Genomic DNA, 13,325 nt, shown 5'->3' with positions numbered 1-13,325 from the left:
TCCAGTTTTGATGAGCTAACCAACAAGTTGGGCATGTACAATCTGTACAACCCATCTTGAGGGGGAGTGTGGAATTACGCTCATTATTATTATTATTATTATTTACTTTAATGCTATTTAGTACTTGCTATATTTAGTCATAGTATAAAAAATAGTAATTCTTAATTATAGGTATTTATGTTTATTCTATAATTATAGGAATTACTTAGGGTCTGTTTGGGGCAGCTTATAAGTGCTGGCGGCGTTTTCAAAACGCCGCCGCCATACCGTTTGGTTTGCGCGTTTCGCAAGCTTATCCGAAACTGCGTTTGAGTTTTTAACCTAAATGCGCTAAATGCGGCCCGCGAGTTGACCCCCGCGGCCCTCCCGCGGGCCGTGTTTCAGGATAAGCAACTTATCCTGAAACGCACAAGCTGCCCCAAACGGGCCCTTAGTTGTAGGAAGATTTCTTTCCTTGTTTTATCTCGTGTAAACGCCTATTTATAGGTGAATTATCTATGTATTCATTGAGAAGAAAATTATTCAAAATTCACATATATTTTAAGTTCATATCCTATATTAGTTTCATGGACTAACTTCTTTGTATGCATCCACCTATAGTGTGAGAAACCTTATTTAACACTATACTCGGACGCCAGTGCAATAGCCTTTGCATGCTTTTCACTGTAATCAGATCATATAGTGCCTCACTTTTAGGGGACACCCTAGTAATGACATAAAGATTTAAAAGATTAATGCCATAATTTTTTGACAAAATTTTATATTGGTTATCGACTTCCTAACACAATCCTCTACTTTTTGTATTCGAGACTTGGGACTTGGCAATGACACTAATTTCATTTGAGCACTAAAAAATAAAAAAAAATTATTTAAAACAGAAAATTTTCAGACTTAAATTTAAAAGGCTGAAGGTTGATATTAGGTCAATAACCAAAAACTAATAAATGAATCTAAGGGTCTGTTTGGCGCAGCTGCAGCTTCTCAGCTTTTCAGCTGCAGGTGTGCTGCTCCAGGAAGGTGCTGCGAGATTGCTGGGAAGCAGCTGCGGGAAAACTAGCAATCTGTTTGGTGCAGCCGTGTGAAAACAGCTGTGGGGTAACTGTTTTTGAAAAAATGACCATATTGCCCCTCTTTGTTTAAATTGTTCATCAATTTATATATTAAATTGATTAATATATGTGATATATAAAACTAACTATAATTATGGTGTAAATTTAAGTATTTAGTATATATATATATATATATTATGATTTTGAGTAAGAAATTTAAATATATATTATATGATTTTGAATTTTAATCAATTTATAATACATTTAAAGTATGTCACATTATGCTAATTCTCTCTTTTGAATTCTTCAAAAGTTGATATAACTTAGGACATTTACATAAATACCACATAATTCTTATCTCAACATATTAGACACCTAAACTTTCATATTTTCTTGGATAACACTTAATTTTTTAACATCATATAGGTTATTGTAATCAAAATAGCTTCCAACTAAATGCAGATAAATGCTCCAAATTGCTAATTATCCGCAAATATACTATTATGTGTTAGATCCGTAAAATAATCTTCCATAACCATTTATAAAAAAGTTTTAAGCCTTAATAAAGTAATTTATTACATCACCAGGGCACATAAAGTAACTTCTACTACCAAACACTCATAAGTTACAATTGTTTTGTTTTTCTAACAAATTATAAATCAATCACATATTAACCAACGCATTAGTAATCTGTTCTGGAATGACCGCCATTTCAGTTGCACCTTCCTCTTCCTTAGTGCAAATAATTGATTGTTCGCTGTCATCTCGTAACATAGAACTACCAATTTGGTTTTCAGATGAGTCTTCAACTACTTACTGTTGATTTGCTTCAGCATTGAGGAAATCAACGTCATATCGAGACGGGTGTCGCCTAATATAATTGTGTATTGTCATCGTCGCTATCACAATCTGAACCTGTTTTGAAAACAGGTAAGGAGACATATCACGTAAGATCACAAACTGGTTTGGGTCGCAAATTATAAAAAATTAAATTTATTAACCGTGAGCCTTTATGCTCACCACTCTTCCGAAGCATCAATGGTTCGCTTTACCGGATCCCAACCCAAACCAGTTGAACCATGCTTTAAATCCTTCCAAAATTTTCAATCTTTTTTTAGTTGATCCCATTTGTTTTTCATTTGTAGTCTGTCGTACTCCCGTCCCGTGGAGTCTTTAAAATTTTTAATGATATTCTGCCAACCTTATTTATTGAAAAACGTTGTTGGTCTATTGCCCAGTTCTATTTCTTTTATACAAAGGTCGCAAAATAACATTTTGATTTTTTTCCTAGAGTGCTTGTGAACCATGTTCTTTAGCCTTACCAGTCATGCTAATACTACAATAAAACAAAGAAATGAAACACAACAATGACATAATTTAGAAGTTATAACATGAGAAACATTTATGGTAGTTGCATCATATTCAATAAAAACAAAAAAATTAAGGAAGCATAAAAATGAAAAAAAAAGACACAAAATTTAACGTGGTTCGGTTAACATGACCTACATCCACGGCAAAGGAGGCCAACAACTTTATTAGAACACCAAAGAGGAAAATACAAAGTTTTGATTCATACATTACTCCCTCCCAGAAGCATAAAAAAACCAACAACATATAGAAACCAAGTGCTGTCATGATGGATCCCATCCTAGGAATCTGGCATAATAGAAGCATAATACATTACTCCCATAATGATTCATACATTACTCCCTCCCAGAAGCATAATACTCCCAGAAGCATAATACATTACTTAATACATTACTCTCTCCCACACAGCCCTTCGAAACCAGCTGCATACAAGAATCTGACATAATAGAAAAAACCGACAGCATATCCAATAAATAGGTAACCTGAAGCAAAAAAAAAAATGTTGCGATGTTGCGAGTACCAATGCCAGCTTAATGCCAGCTTGCCAAGTACTGGAGCAATGCAAAACAAGTTAGGTGTAAAGATAACATAAAAATAATAATAAAACAATTGCTTACAGGACCATGTCAAGTTACCAAGTGCTGCCATGATGGATTACATATGTTTTCTACAACTCAATTATGATCTATCAAACAATGAAATTAGTTTCCAACTGTAGAACGTCAGAGAAACTATTTCAGCTTTAAAGACCTCTTTAAAAAATACCTAAACATTATTCTTCCCTTTCCCTAAACCATCTAGGATGCAATTTAATTTTCAAGATTGGTGGCTACTAAACATTCATGCTAAGAGATTACCATACTTCCAATCATACATTCTAAGGCCACACCAATTCTTCATATCTATAAATAAAAAGAAAAAAGTGTTTCACCAAACTGATAGCATGGCTTTACCTCTGCAATAGAGATTGATCAAATAGTTAAAGAAATACTATAAGGCAGTTCCCCTAGTTAGACACATGACTGCACTTATCATACACAACAATGAACTTCTATATTTAATTCCCAAAAATGTCCAAAAACTTCACTGAAGTTCAATAAAGATATATTAGTATTTCATTCACCAGTAGAATTGATGCAGTAGAATATTGGAAGGAGGAATAAATGATGATAAACTCTTATAGAAGATATGACATACAAGCCTCGTGAAGTAGGCACTTGAAAAAGTGTTTCAAACATAATCCATAATCCATAATCCATGAAAAAGTGTTTCAACAAATCCATGAATTTCAATTCTCTTACAACAATTCAATGCATTGCAACCAGACATCATCTTATAACTAGAACAAAAAGAATAATAGAATCAAATTTTCCATCAACAGGTAATGAAACAAAGTAATGAATATTTTCCAAAGGCAACATTGAAAACTGAAATCGTTAATCCTCATCATTTTTTATATGGAATGAAGCAATTCAATACTCATTCCTAAAGCAAGCTTGAATATTCTTTTTTGAATGGTACTTCCAAATGCTCAACAGGTGCTTGCAAATCTTCCATAAATAGGTAATGAAACAGGGTTCATTTCGGGTAAGAGTAAAAATAAAAAATTAATAGGTGCTTCCAAATCTTCCATTAACATGTAATGAAACGTGTGCTTGCAAATCTTCAACCACAAAACAATGTAATGAAACACTGCATACATGCATATATGGGTGCAAGATTTGTAACTTGGATGGACAATGTCAATTTGATCCCAAATCTAAGGGTTGATTTCAGGTAAGAGAAAAATGAAGAATTTTTTTGTGTTCCAAAATTTCAAGCCAAACCAAACTTCATGAAGCTACAAATCCACCACAGGAAAGGAGGAAAAAATAAAAATGGCAGAAACATGAAAGAGATGAGGAGGAGAAAACATCAGGAGCCGCAAACACGACAATCTTCTTAACAGGTGCCTGCAAATCTTCAACCACAAAATAATCTAATGAAACACTGCATACATGCATTAATGGGTGCAAGATTTGCAACTTGAATGGACAATGCCAATTTGATCCCAAATCTAAGGGTTCAATTCGGGTAAGAGTAAAATGAAGTAATTTTTCATGTGCCAAAATATCTAGCTAAAGCCATACTTTGTTAAACTACAGATCCACCACAGGAAAGGAGGAAAAAAGAAAAAGGGCAGAAACAGGAAAGAGATAAGGAGAAAACATCAGGAGCCGCAAAAACTCACATCCTTCCTCAGATCCACAAATACAAGAAGAAAATGACTCGTCTTACCTGAGCTCTGTCGATCGAGGGACGACGAAAGAAGAAGGATAAGGGGACGCGAGGGAAGCACCTAGGGTAGAGGCGAGAAAATTAGGGGTAAAGGGTAAAAATCTCGGGCGAAAGCGGGGTTGTGGGGTTAATGTCGCGGCCCACTTTCGCTTCGCTTCCGCGGAATTAATTCCCGAAGTCGCAAACCAAATGAAAAACTTTCGAGAAAAGTTGCGGCAAATGACCGCGCCGCACCTAAAAAGCCCTCCCAAACAGACCCTAAATTTGATATATGCTAGTATTATATTCTTCAATATGCCACTGCCTAACCTGATAGTGGTGATAAGAAATAAGGGTTTTCAAGGTGCAATATATTAGTGATGTGTCACAACACAAATTGTTTATGATTATAAGTAGGCAAGGGTCACAATAAAAATTCATTTGCATTTGGTACAATATAACTTAATCCAATAGTGATGTAAATGTGTATATAAGTTGTCTAGATTTAAAAGTAAGATTAGATTGTTATAAGGAGTGTGGGCACTTTGAATTAGGGATGTCAAAAATTGACCTAACACGCCAACTCGACTTGAACTAAACTCAAAAAATTCGGGTTTGGGTTGACTTGAAAATTTTTAGGTCGGGTTTAAGCAGGACTTTTAACCCATTTAATTTTTCGAGTCAGTTCGGGTTGACCCATCAACCCGAAAGTAACTCGAAACTACCCACCAACCTGAAATTTACTCAAATTTGACCCACCTACCCTAAATTGACCCAATGTTGACTCAAAGTTTTGAGTCAAATTTGACCCAAATAGTTTTTATCCATTATATTAAATGGGTTATATGGGTCGGGTTTGGATTAGCAGGTTGGACATTCTGACCCGTTCAACATTCGGATCGGGTTCAGGTCAAGCAGATTTGGGTTGGGTCAATTTAGGGTCAGACGCGAATCCGACCGTAGAACCCGATTTGACACCCTTACTTTGAATGAGATGGTTAGAAATTTAGAAGATACAATGGAAAATTAGTGCATGCTTGCAAAAACTTCTTGGGAAGATATCCAAAGACATTAAGGAATCTTTTAAGCTATTATATGTTGCACAGATTAGGAATAGGAATATGATGCAAATAATAGTGGATAAATGTTTCTATTTTCTATTATTTCTAGCATTTTTTCCTCTTTATATATAAGTCTTTCATGAAAAAATAATTAGATATATGTTGTGTATTCTTGCCACCATATAGTTTAAATTTCATTTCACCAATTTCTATAAATAGGGATTTGAATGCTTGTAATTTGAAGATCCACATGATTTTTTTTTTTTTTTGCATTTGCTCTACATATAGCTACTTTTAAATCAGACCACTAATAAAAGTACTCTTGGCATCTTTTTGAAAAAAGTTAAAAGAATTTTGAGTTATGAAAAGATAACATCTTTCTTATATCTTCCATGTGAATAATGGGCATAAAGGTTTCTTCAAATTTTTTTGCTCCATTGACTTTACTAAACCCTTGAACTGTAAGCTTAGCAATTGTTCTTAATGCTCGCACCAAATCTTTTATCTTATTTCTAGACACCGTTGTGCTGTAATTATCTAATCATTATCATGCCTTGGAATGAATTGTTGAAACTGTACTACTTTCAAATTGGTTTAATTATGATGCATCACAAGAATTCTTCTTATTATTTTTTTTAAAAAAAAAGCAAAATGGTATGTGTCATCTTGCAATCTAGATCCTGTTCTCATACCTTGTGATGGGTTATAAAGGATTTGTTGAGGTGGATGCGATCTCTTGTACTGTCACTCCTTTGAAAGTCTTTGATTATTCTCAATTTGTGTGGAAGCTTGCTGGTCCTGTCAAGGAGCTCCACTTTCAGTAATTAGCTCATTTAGGCTGCATAAATTCTTTAACCTATTCTCAATTTCATCATATTTATGCACTTCGGTAAATGATTTGCTAAACCTATAAAAAACACAATAGGATTTTCTAATTGAAGTATAATAAGTACAAATAGCTTCATTGGACATCACATCAAACTTACCTAAATTATATTTTTTGTTATTTATAACAATTATACTAAACTTAAAAAAGTTTTATGTGCCCTACGCTGGGTTTATGACTATTCTTTGGCTCTCAAGGGGTTTCATTAAGAGAGCTTCGAATGGTAACATTATTTAGCAATATCATCGCCCATAAATAATGAGAAAGACCATGTTCCTAGCTATATTTCTACAGACATTTAATGTTTTCTCTCAATAATTTATTGAGTTTTCTCAGGAGATGAAAAGTTATGCACAGTACCTTAGCACAAAAATTGTCAAAAGATTCATTTTCAACTTCTCCGTCATAATCACTTTAAATAAAAGTAAGATGTCAACTTTTCTAATTAAATATTATTTCTAAATCTGTAAAATAAATTACTCCCATGTCAACTTTTAGTTTTCTACCATGACTAGGTAGCATTGCTTGTCCATATGAATTATTTGAGAAGGATTTGGTGATAAAAGTATGCTCTTTGCTGTAAATGATGATCTGGCTTGCTTCCCAAGTTAACCAACATAATATGAATTTTTATTGAACTACATGCAGGCAAAGCTTTTACAAGAACATGAATAGAACTTCATGGAACTATTAAAGCTGGTTTATCCAAGCAACAATATATAGCCATGATTTAGTCACTTGAGAGATGAGACATAAAGCCAATGAATCCATAACAAAAACTTCAATTTTATTGATTATATCAATATATTCTTCCTAAAATAAAACATGATTCAAATATTGAATAAATCAATCAGCATCAAATAAAACATGAAAAGCTTATTAAGAAAAATTGACCTAAAAAATCAACTAACGAGTCCTTAACTGAAATATGTTACATGCTTTCGAATGCCTATAATCCTTTTTTTTTCCTGGTGGCCACTAAATATTACATATTCTCCTTTTGATTCAAAGGTGAAGAACTTGGTTCTGCTACAGTCATATGGTGCAAGCATTCATTGTCTAATTACTACATGACTCTAAGATCATGATATAAAAGCACTCCTACATTGCATTCATGTCTTAAATGTATTTGAATTTTTTTTCTATTAAGATATAATATGTGATACATTAAAATGTGAGTATTTAGGAACCAATATATAATTAATTGCCAACAAAACATCTATTTTCTAAGCATTATTTGGAAATATGCCCTACAAGAAATAGAAATTCTTCTGGGCCTGTTGTGCATTAAGAATGTTTGTGATGATGCACATGCTTCTGGTACTTGGTGTGATTTAGATTTTGTCTTGCAACCATTGGAAAGTCACTACTAGTAGTTTCCAATGTTTTCTTTGATGCTTAATTCTCCTTTATAAAGTCACAAACACAGTCATTTCGACTTTTATTTTTTATTTATGATTTGTAAGGAATCAATTTAAGTGCTCAACAAAATAATTACACTCATTACATCTATTATAAAGTGACAATGTTTGATCTAAATGTCTCATATTCATGCAATAATTCAACAAAAGTTTTTCTAGCTCCTGCAAAACATAAATCACATGCCAATTCACTTACTTTCTCTTCGTTATCTGCCTTACGTGCAATGCGACATACCTTGACAACTTCTTTCTTTTTATCAATCCTGTATGAGGATTCATTGGAGCACACCAAATTCAAGTTTTTTCTTCTTACATTTGTTGAGGAGCAGGCGCATAGGCTTAGCACTTCTTCATTAATTCATTGTAGCACCTTGAAACTAAAGTGTTCTTCCTCATTGGTGGGTGGCTTAATAGTTCTTAATACAAGAGCTTTATTCATTTTCAAGCTCTTATCTTCTCCTTTTTTTCTCATCTTTATATCACATATTACAAGCGGACCAAATAAATCATCCGTGCCAGTCCTAGCCTCTTGGATCATATATATTTGGAAGGACCCAAATTTTTTTCTCATAAATATATCATTTGTAAAAGATTTTCTCAAAGAATTGAGTACATTGGAGATGGTGTTAAATCTCATAAACAACTCTTTAATCTATGTATTTGGTTGCATCTCGAACAACTCATTGTCATGAGGAAGCATTTTAATCATTGACTCCTTATTTGTCCCCTTATAGCTGACCCCAAGTTCTGTTCATATCTCATGAGCCATTTTAAGACCACACACGATTGAATTTATTAGCAACTAATCCATACTGAATAAAACCTAGTGCTTTGACATTTGGTTATACTTGATGCCTTTCCCCTTTCTTTCAAGCTAAGAGAGGAAACGTCTAGCTTTCTCCTAGGGTTGAGACCAGGCTCTACGCCAGCATTTTCATGGGTTCAAGGACAATTGGTGATGAACTTCCTCTAGGCTTAATGAAATCCTCACAGATATCCAAGATACACAGGCTATATAACTCTAGCTAAAGATTTACAAGAGGCAGACAACGATGAAATCCTCACAGATATCCATGATACACAGGCATAACTCTAGCTAAAGATTTACAAGAGGCAGACAACAATTTAGTTAGGGGCATTTCCAAATTGAACATCTAAACTTTACTTCTTTATATATTTACCGCCCAAACCTTTCATAAAAAAGCCACTATTTAAACATTTAAAAATTGGAATACACCTTTTTATGCATAGATAAGGTGCCATATATGAGAAAAATGAAGTTTAGGGTTAGATATGTAACTATATAGTTATTGCAAGTGGAGCTTTAATGCATAACTATTTAGCCAAGAAAATCTACTTAGATATTTCAAAGACAGGCAATGAGAAAATCTAAATTTAAGCAAATACAAAATCAAAATCTATTTGCAATCAAGAAAGAACTAAGCTTCAACTATATCCTAACCCACTTGCATTATAATCCCTCTAGAGAGGATATGCAAATAAGAAATTTATTTGCTCAGAGAAATTGTGGCAAGGAAGCTTTAGCTAAAGGTGGCTTTGAGCTTATCAAGAAAGCTAACAAGAATGATGAGAATGGTAGAGTTAAGTTGCTACAACGATAATTTATATGGAATTGAGATGCTCATGCTCATACAAAAGCTAAAACCAAGTTGAGTAGTTTGAGTTGATTTAAAATCAGTTATATATAATTACAAGAATGTATGGTTGAGTGGCACTGATCTAGGTTACTAAACAGTGTGTGGTGATCAAGAGATGGGTTATGTAAGTTGTAGGAAGAGAAAGAAGGGTTAAAAGATGATGGCGGCTGAGAAATCGGGTTTCACAGAGCCGGACAACAAGCCATAACAGGAAAAATGCAAGTCGGCTACAGAACCGGTAGGAGGATTTCAAATGTCTAGGAGAGATCATCATCTCAATCCAATCAAGCTCAGACACACCACATGAGAAAGTTCTATGGATACAATTGTCTAGCAAGAAGGAATTAGAGAAATCAATCTCTATTGCATAAATCAGAATCTAAAAGTGTCGAACCATACTCCAAGCAACATACTTATGCCAAAACATATATTAAACCCCACCCTAATTATTAATTCAAATTAATTATTAATTGAAATAAGGTAAGCAAGCTCCTCACGGTCGGTGGTCCAACAAATATGGGAGAATTACCACTTTGGTTCTTATTGGACGGAATCCCTTTCCAATTCTATTCCTGCATATGTGGGGCTTGTGAGTGCGCTCCTGCATCATTGAACCAATCAAATTTCTAATCAAATGAGCTGAAAATATTTTTTAGTTGGTTATATACTAATAAAAATCAATGATAAGGAGCTTTGGCCAAAAAGATGGCTATTGGGAACAATAGGACAAACTGTTTGGAGGTCGAGCATCCTAAAAAAAATTTGGACCTAGTTGGGCAAATAGGCTGACACCTACTAATTTATGGAGCTTAGACGATTTGTTGCGAAGTTGAGCAGTTGACCTGACCCATGCAGGGTGGTTGATTTTAGCTTGTAGTGGTTGTTAGCTCTGAATAAAACCGATCGACCTATTTCTTTTAAATTAATTTGTTATTGCTGGGAATTAGCTTTTTAAAGTATACAAGATGGTCAAAACCAAATATAAGAATTTAATGGTATTTTATGATTAAAACAAGTAAAGTATGCACCCTAGTTACATTAAATAACTTGTATGAAAAGGTTGGCAACTTAGTTGTGCTCATATTTTTGCCCAAAGCTAAAAACAATAACACACTTAAGATTGAAACCTAGACTTGGCCAGTAATAATTTTTTCTTGATTGTGTTACTTTGGTTTCTCCTCGGCAAAACCTTGCTTAAAAATCGGAAAAACATGGTTAGTTGATTAATTGTCGTATTTGTACTCATCAAAACAACATGTGCTGTCATTACCTAATGAATTGAGTAAATTACCAATGACGATGTAGCTGGGAAATTGACCAATGACGATGATGACTCTTTTGTGGTAGTAAATTGCCTTGAAATATTCAAGAGACCTTATACTCATGTCTTAATTGGTTCACTGGAAGGTTGCTAAACATTGAACAATTTACCAGTTCTCTTCTCAATGGATCATTTCGGTTTGAATAATTCAGTTATTTTTTATTGTAATATTTCTTACATCCAATTTTGAAAGTTGAATTCATTCTATTTGTGTTTGCCTTTTTTTGCCAGAGAGACGCAAATGGTTTGGCTACCGAGAATGCAGAGCTTAAGATGCGCTTACGAAGAATGCAACAACAAGCCCAAGCGCGTGATGGTAAGACTTAAACTGTTGTAGAAATAGAATTTTACTAGTATTTTTATTCCTTGATATTGTTTTTCAACTTTTTCTTGATCTTATAGTTGTGGGCTCTACTAATTTGACTTTGTTGAGATTTGCATCTTATTTTGAGAGGTTTAATTGTAAATAGTAAATATTGAAGAAGTATTGGGGTTAGTTGTAAAAGGATTATAGGTCTCTAGAGAAGCCCAACTCATGAATGAAGGAACAAACTTTTTACTAAATTTTTTCTTCATGGTATCAAAGTCTAGCCGTCGCAATTATTTCTTCCTCGCGATACAGTCGCGCTCACTAGGAAAGCACGGGGTTCGTCCTCACAGCTGGGAAGGGATCACGGGATGAAGGCACGTGATCAGTTCGTCCTGGCGTCGCATTAATTGGATCGCAGGAAGGAAATGATTGGATCTCGACTTGGAGTTCCTCCTTCAACTGCTCGATAGTCGGGATCGCAATCGAAACAGTCGCAGCGTACCTGGGAGGGGAGCGCGTGTGAAGTATCGAGATTGCAATACAATCAGAGGACAGGATGAAGAATCACGATGCAGTACTGACTGAAGCACCATTGCTGAAATCGGGAAGGCAACAACAAAATCACAACTCTCTGGGAAGGTGATGAAGGGGTCGCGGTTTGCTGGGAAGGCAACCTGCAGATAGCGGTGTGAACACTCGCGCTAAGGTTGCGATTACAGTGAGTTGGGAAGTCAAAAACTAGCTCAGCCGTGCCCTAAGACTGAATTGTGAATTGACGACACCTTTGGCTGATGGATTGTCGTAGAGTGGTTCGAGCAGTTCTGTGTAAGACGGACTACATTGTGCTTAAAATTAGACCAGCGGAGGAGAGAAATTTGGTTCTTCATGAATGAGAGACCGACGAAGGCTAAGGAATAGTTAAATTGATGATACAAGAGGAGAGTTGCATAAAGCTACACTCTGAGCCGAGTGGACTTCTAGGTACGTGACAAGTTTTGGCTGCATTGAGCTCTGGTATGACGGGTGTCAGGGGGAGACCCTCAGGTGCTTCAACTGTGGAGAAGTGGGACACCTGAGCATAGCTTGTCCAAAGCACCCAAGGAGAGAGAGACGGGTGTATGTGGGCAATCCAGTGGTTGTGGTCGTAATTGTGGTTGCTAAGGGGTGGAAGAGGGGTCTATCGGACAAATCTGATGATTGAAAAGAATGAGGAAAAGACATGGGTAGTCTTTACCGATAAGGATCACGAGTTACTGGAGATGTTAAAGACGGAAGCAGAGAGCGACAGGTAATGTGACTAAGGATGCATCCATCTTATCATCATCCAAGGAAAATACTGCTAGTTATGCTAACTCAACCAAATGTTTCTTGCCTCTATATCCACCACAAGATTACCATAATGAATAATAGATTCTGGTGCATTTCAATATGTGACAGGTGCCGCTAGTTAGTTCTCCTCTTACACTCACATAGCAATTCCAGAGAGCATTTAGACTGCTGATGGTACAACATAGCTTGTGGTTAGTAAGAGTACAGTGAGGTGTATCAATTTTATGACTTTGTCTAATGTTTTGCATGTTCTTTCTTTTCCTGTGAACATTTTCTCCATTAGTGTCATCATACTCCAATTAAAATGCATTGTACACCACCATCTAGTCGTCATTACTGCCAGACCATCGCTTTCTGGCCATCATTTTTGTTGTTGCAAATCAACCGTGATTTGGTCGCTGCCAAATTGTCGTTGCCCAACCACTACCATCTCTATTGCCAGGCCACTATCATCCAACTTATAGCACCATCTCTACCACTGACGACGATGCCTAGTCCATTTTCAACACCATTTAATCTATGACTCCATGCAAGACGGTCAATGTTAACATCTAAGGAGTAGCTTCATTCATGCAGGAAGGTCTTACGAAAATAAGAGGACACTTATATATCATAAAAAAATATTTTAATCATTCAAAAATATGAAAGCATTTTGACAAGAAAAAA

The sequence above is a fragment of the Phalaenopsis equestris genome, unplaced genomic scaffold, assembly GCF_001263595.1.
Source record: "Phalaenopsis equestris unplaced genomic scaffold, ASM126359v1 Scaffold000226, whole genome shotgun sequence".
NCBI classification, from domain to species: domain Eukaryota; kingdom Viridiplantae; phylum Streptophyta; class Magnoliopsida; order Asparagales; family Orchidaceae; genus Phalaenopsis; species Phalaenopsis equestris.
Note: the sequence above shows the minus strand (reverse complement) of the source record.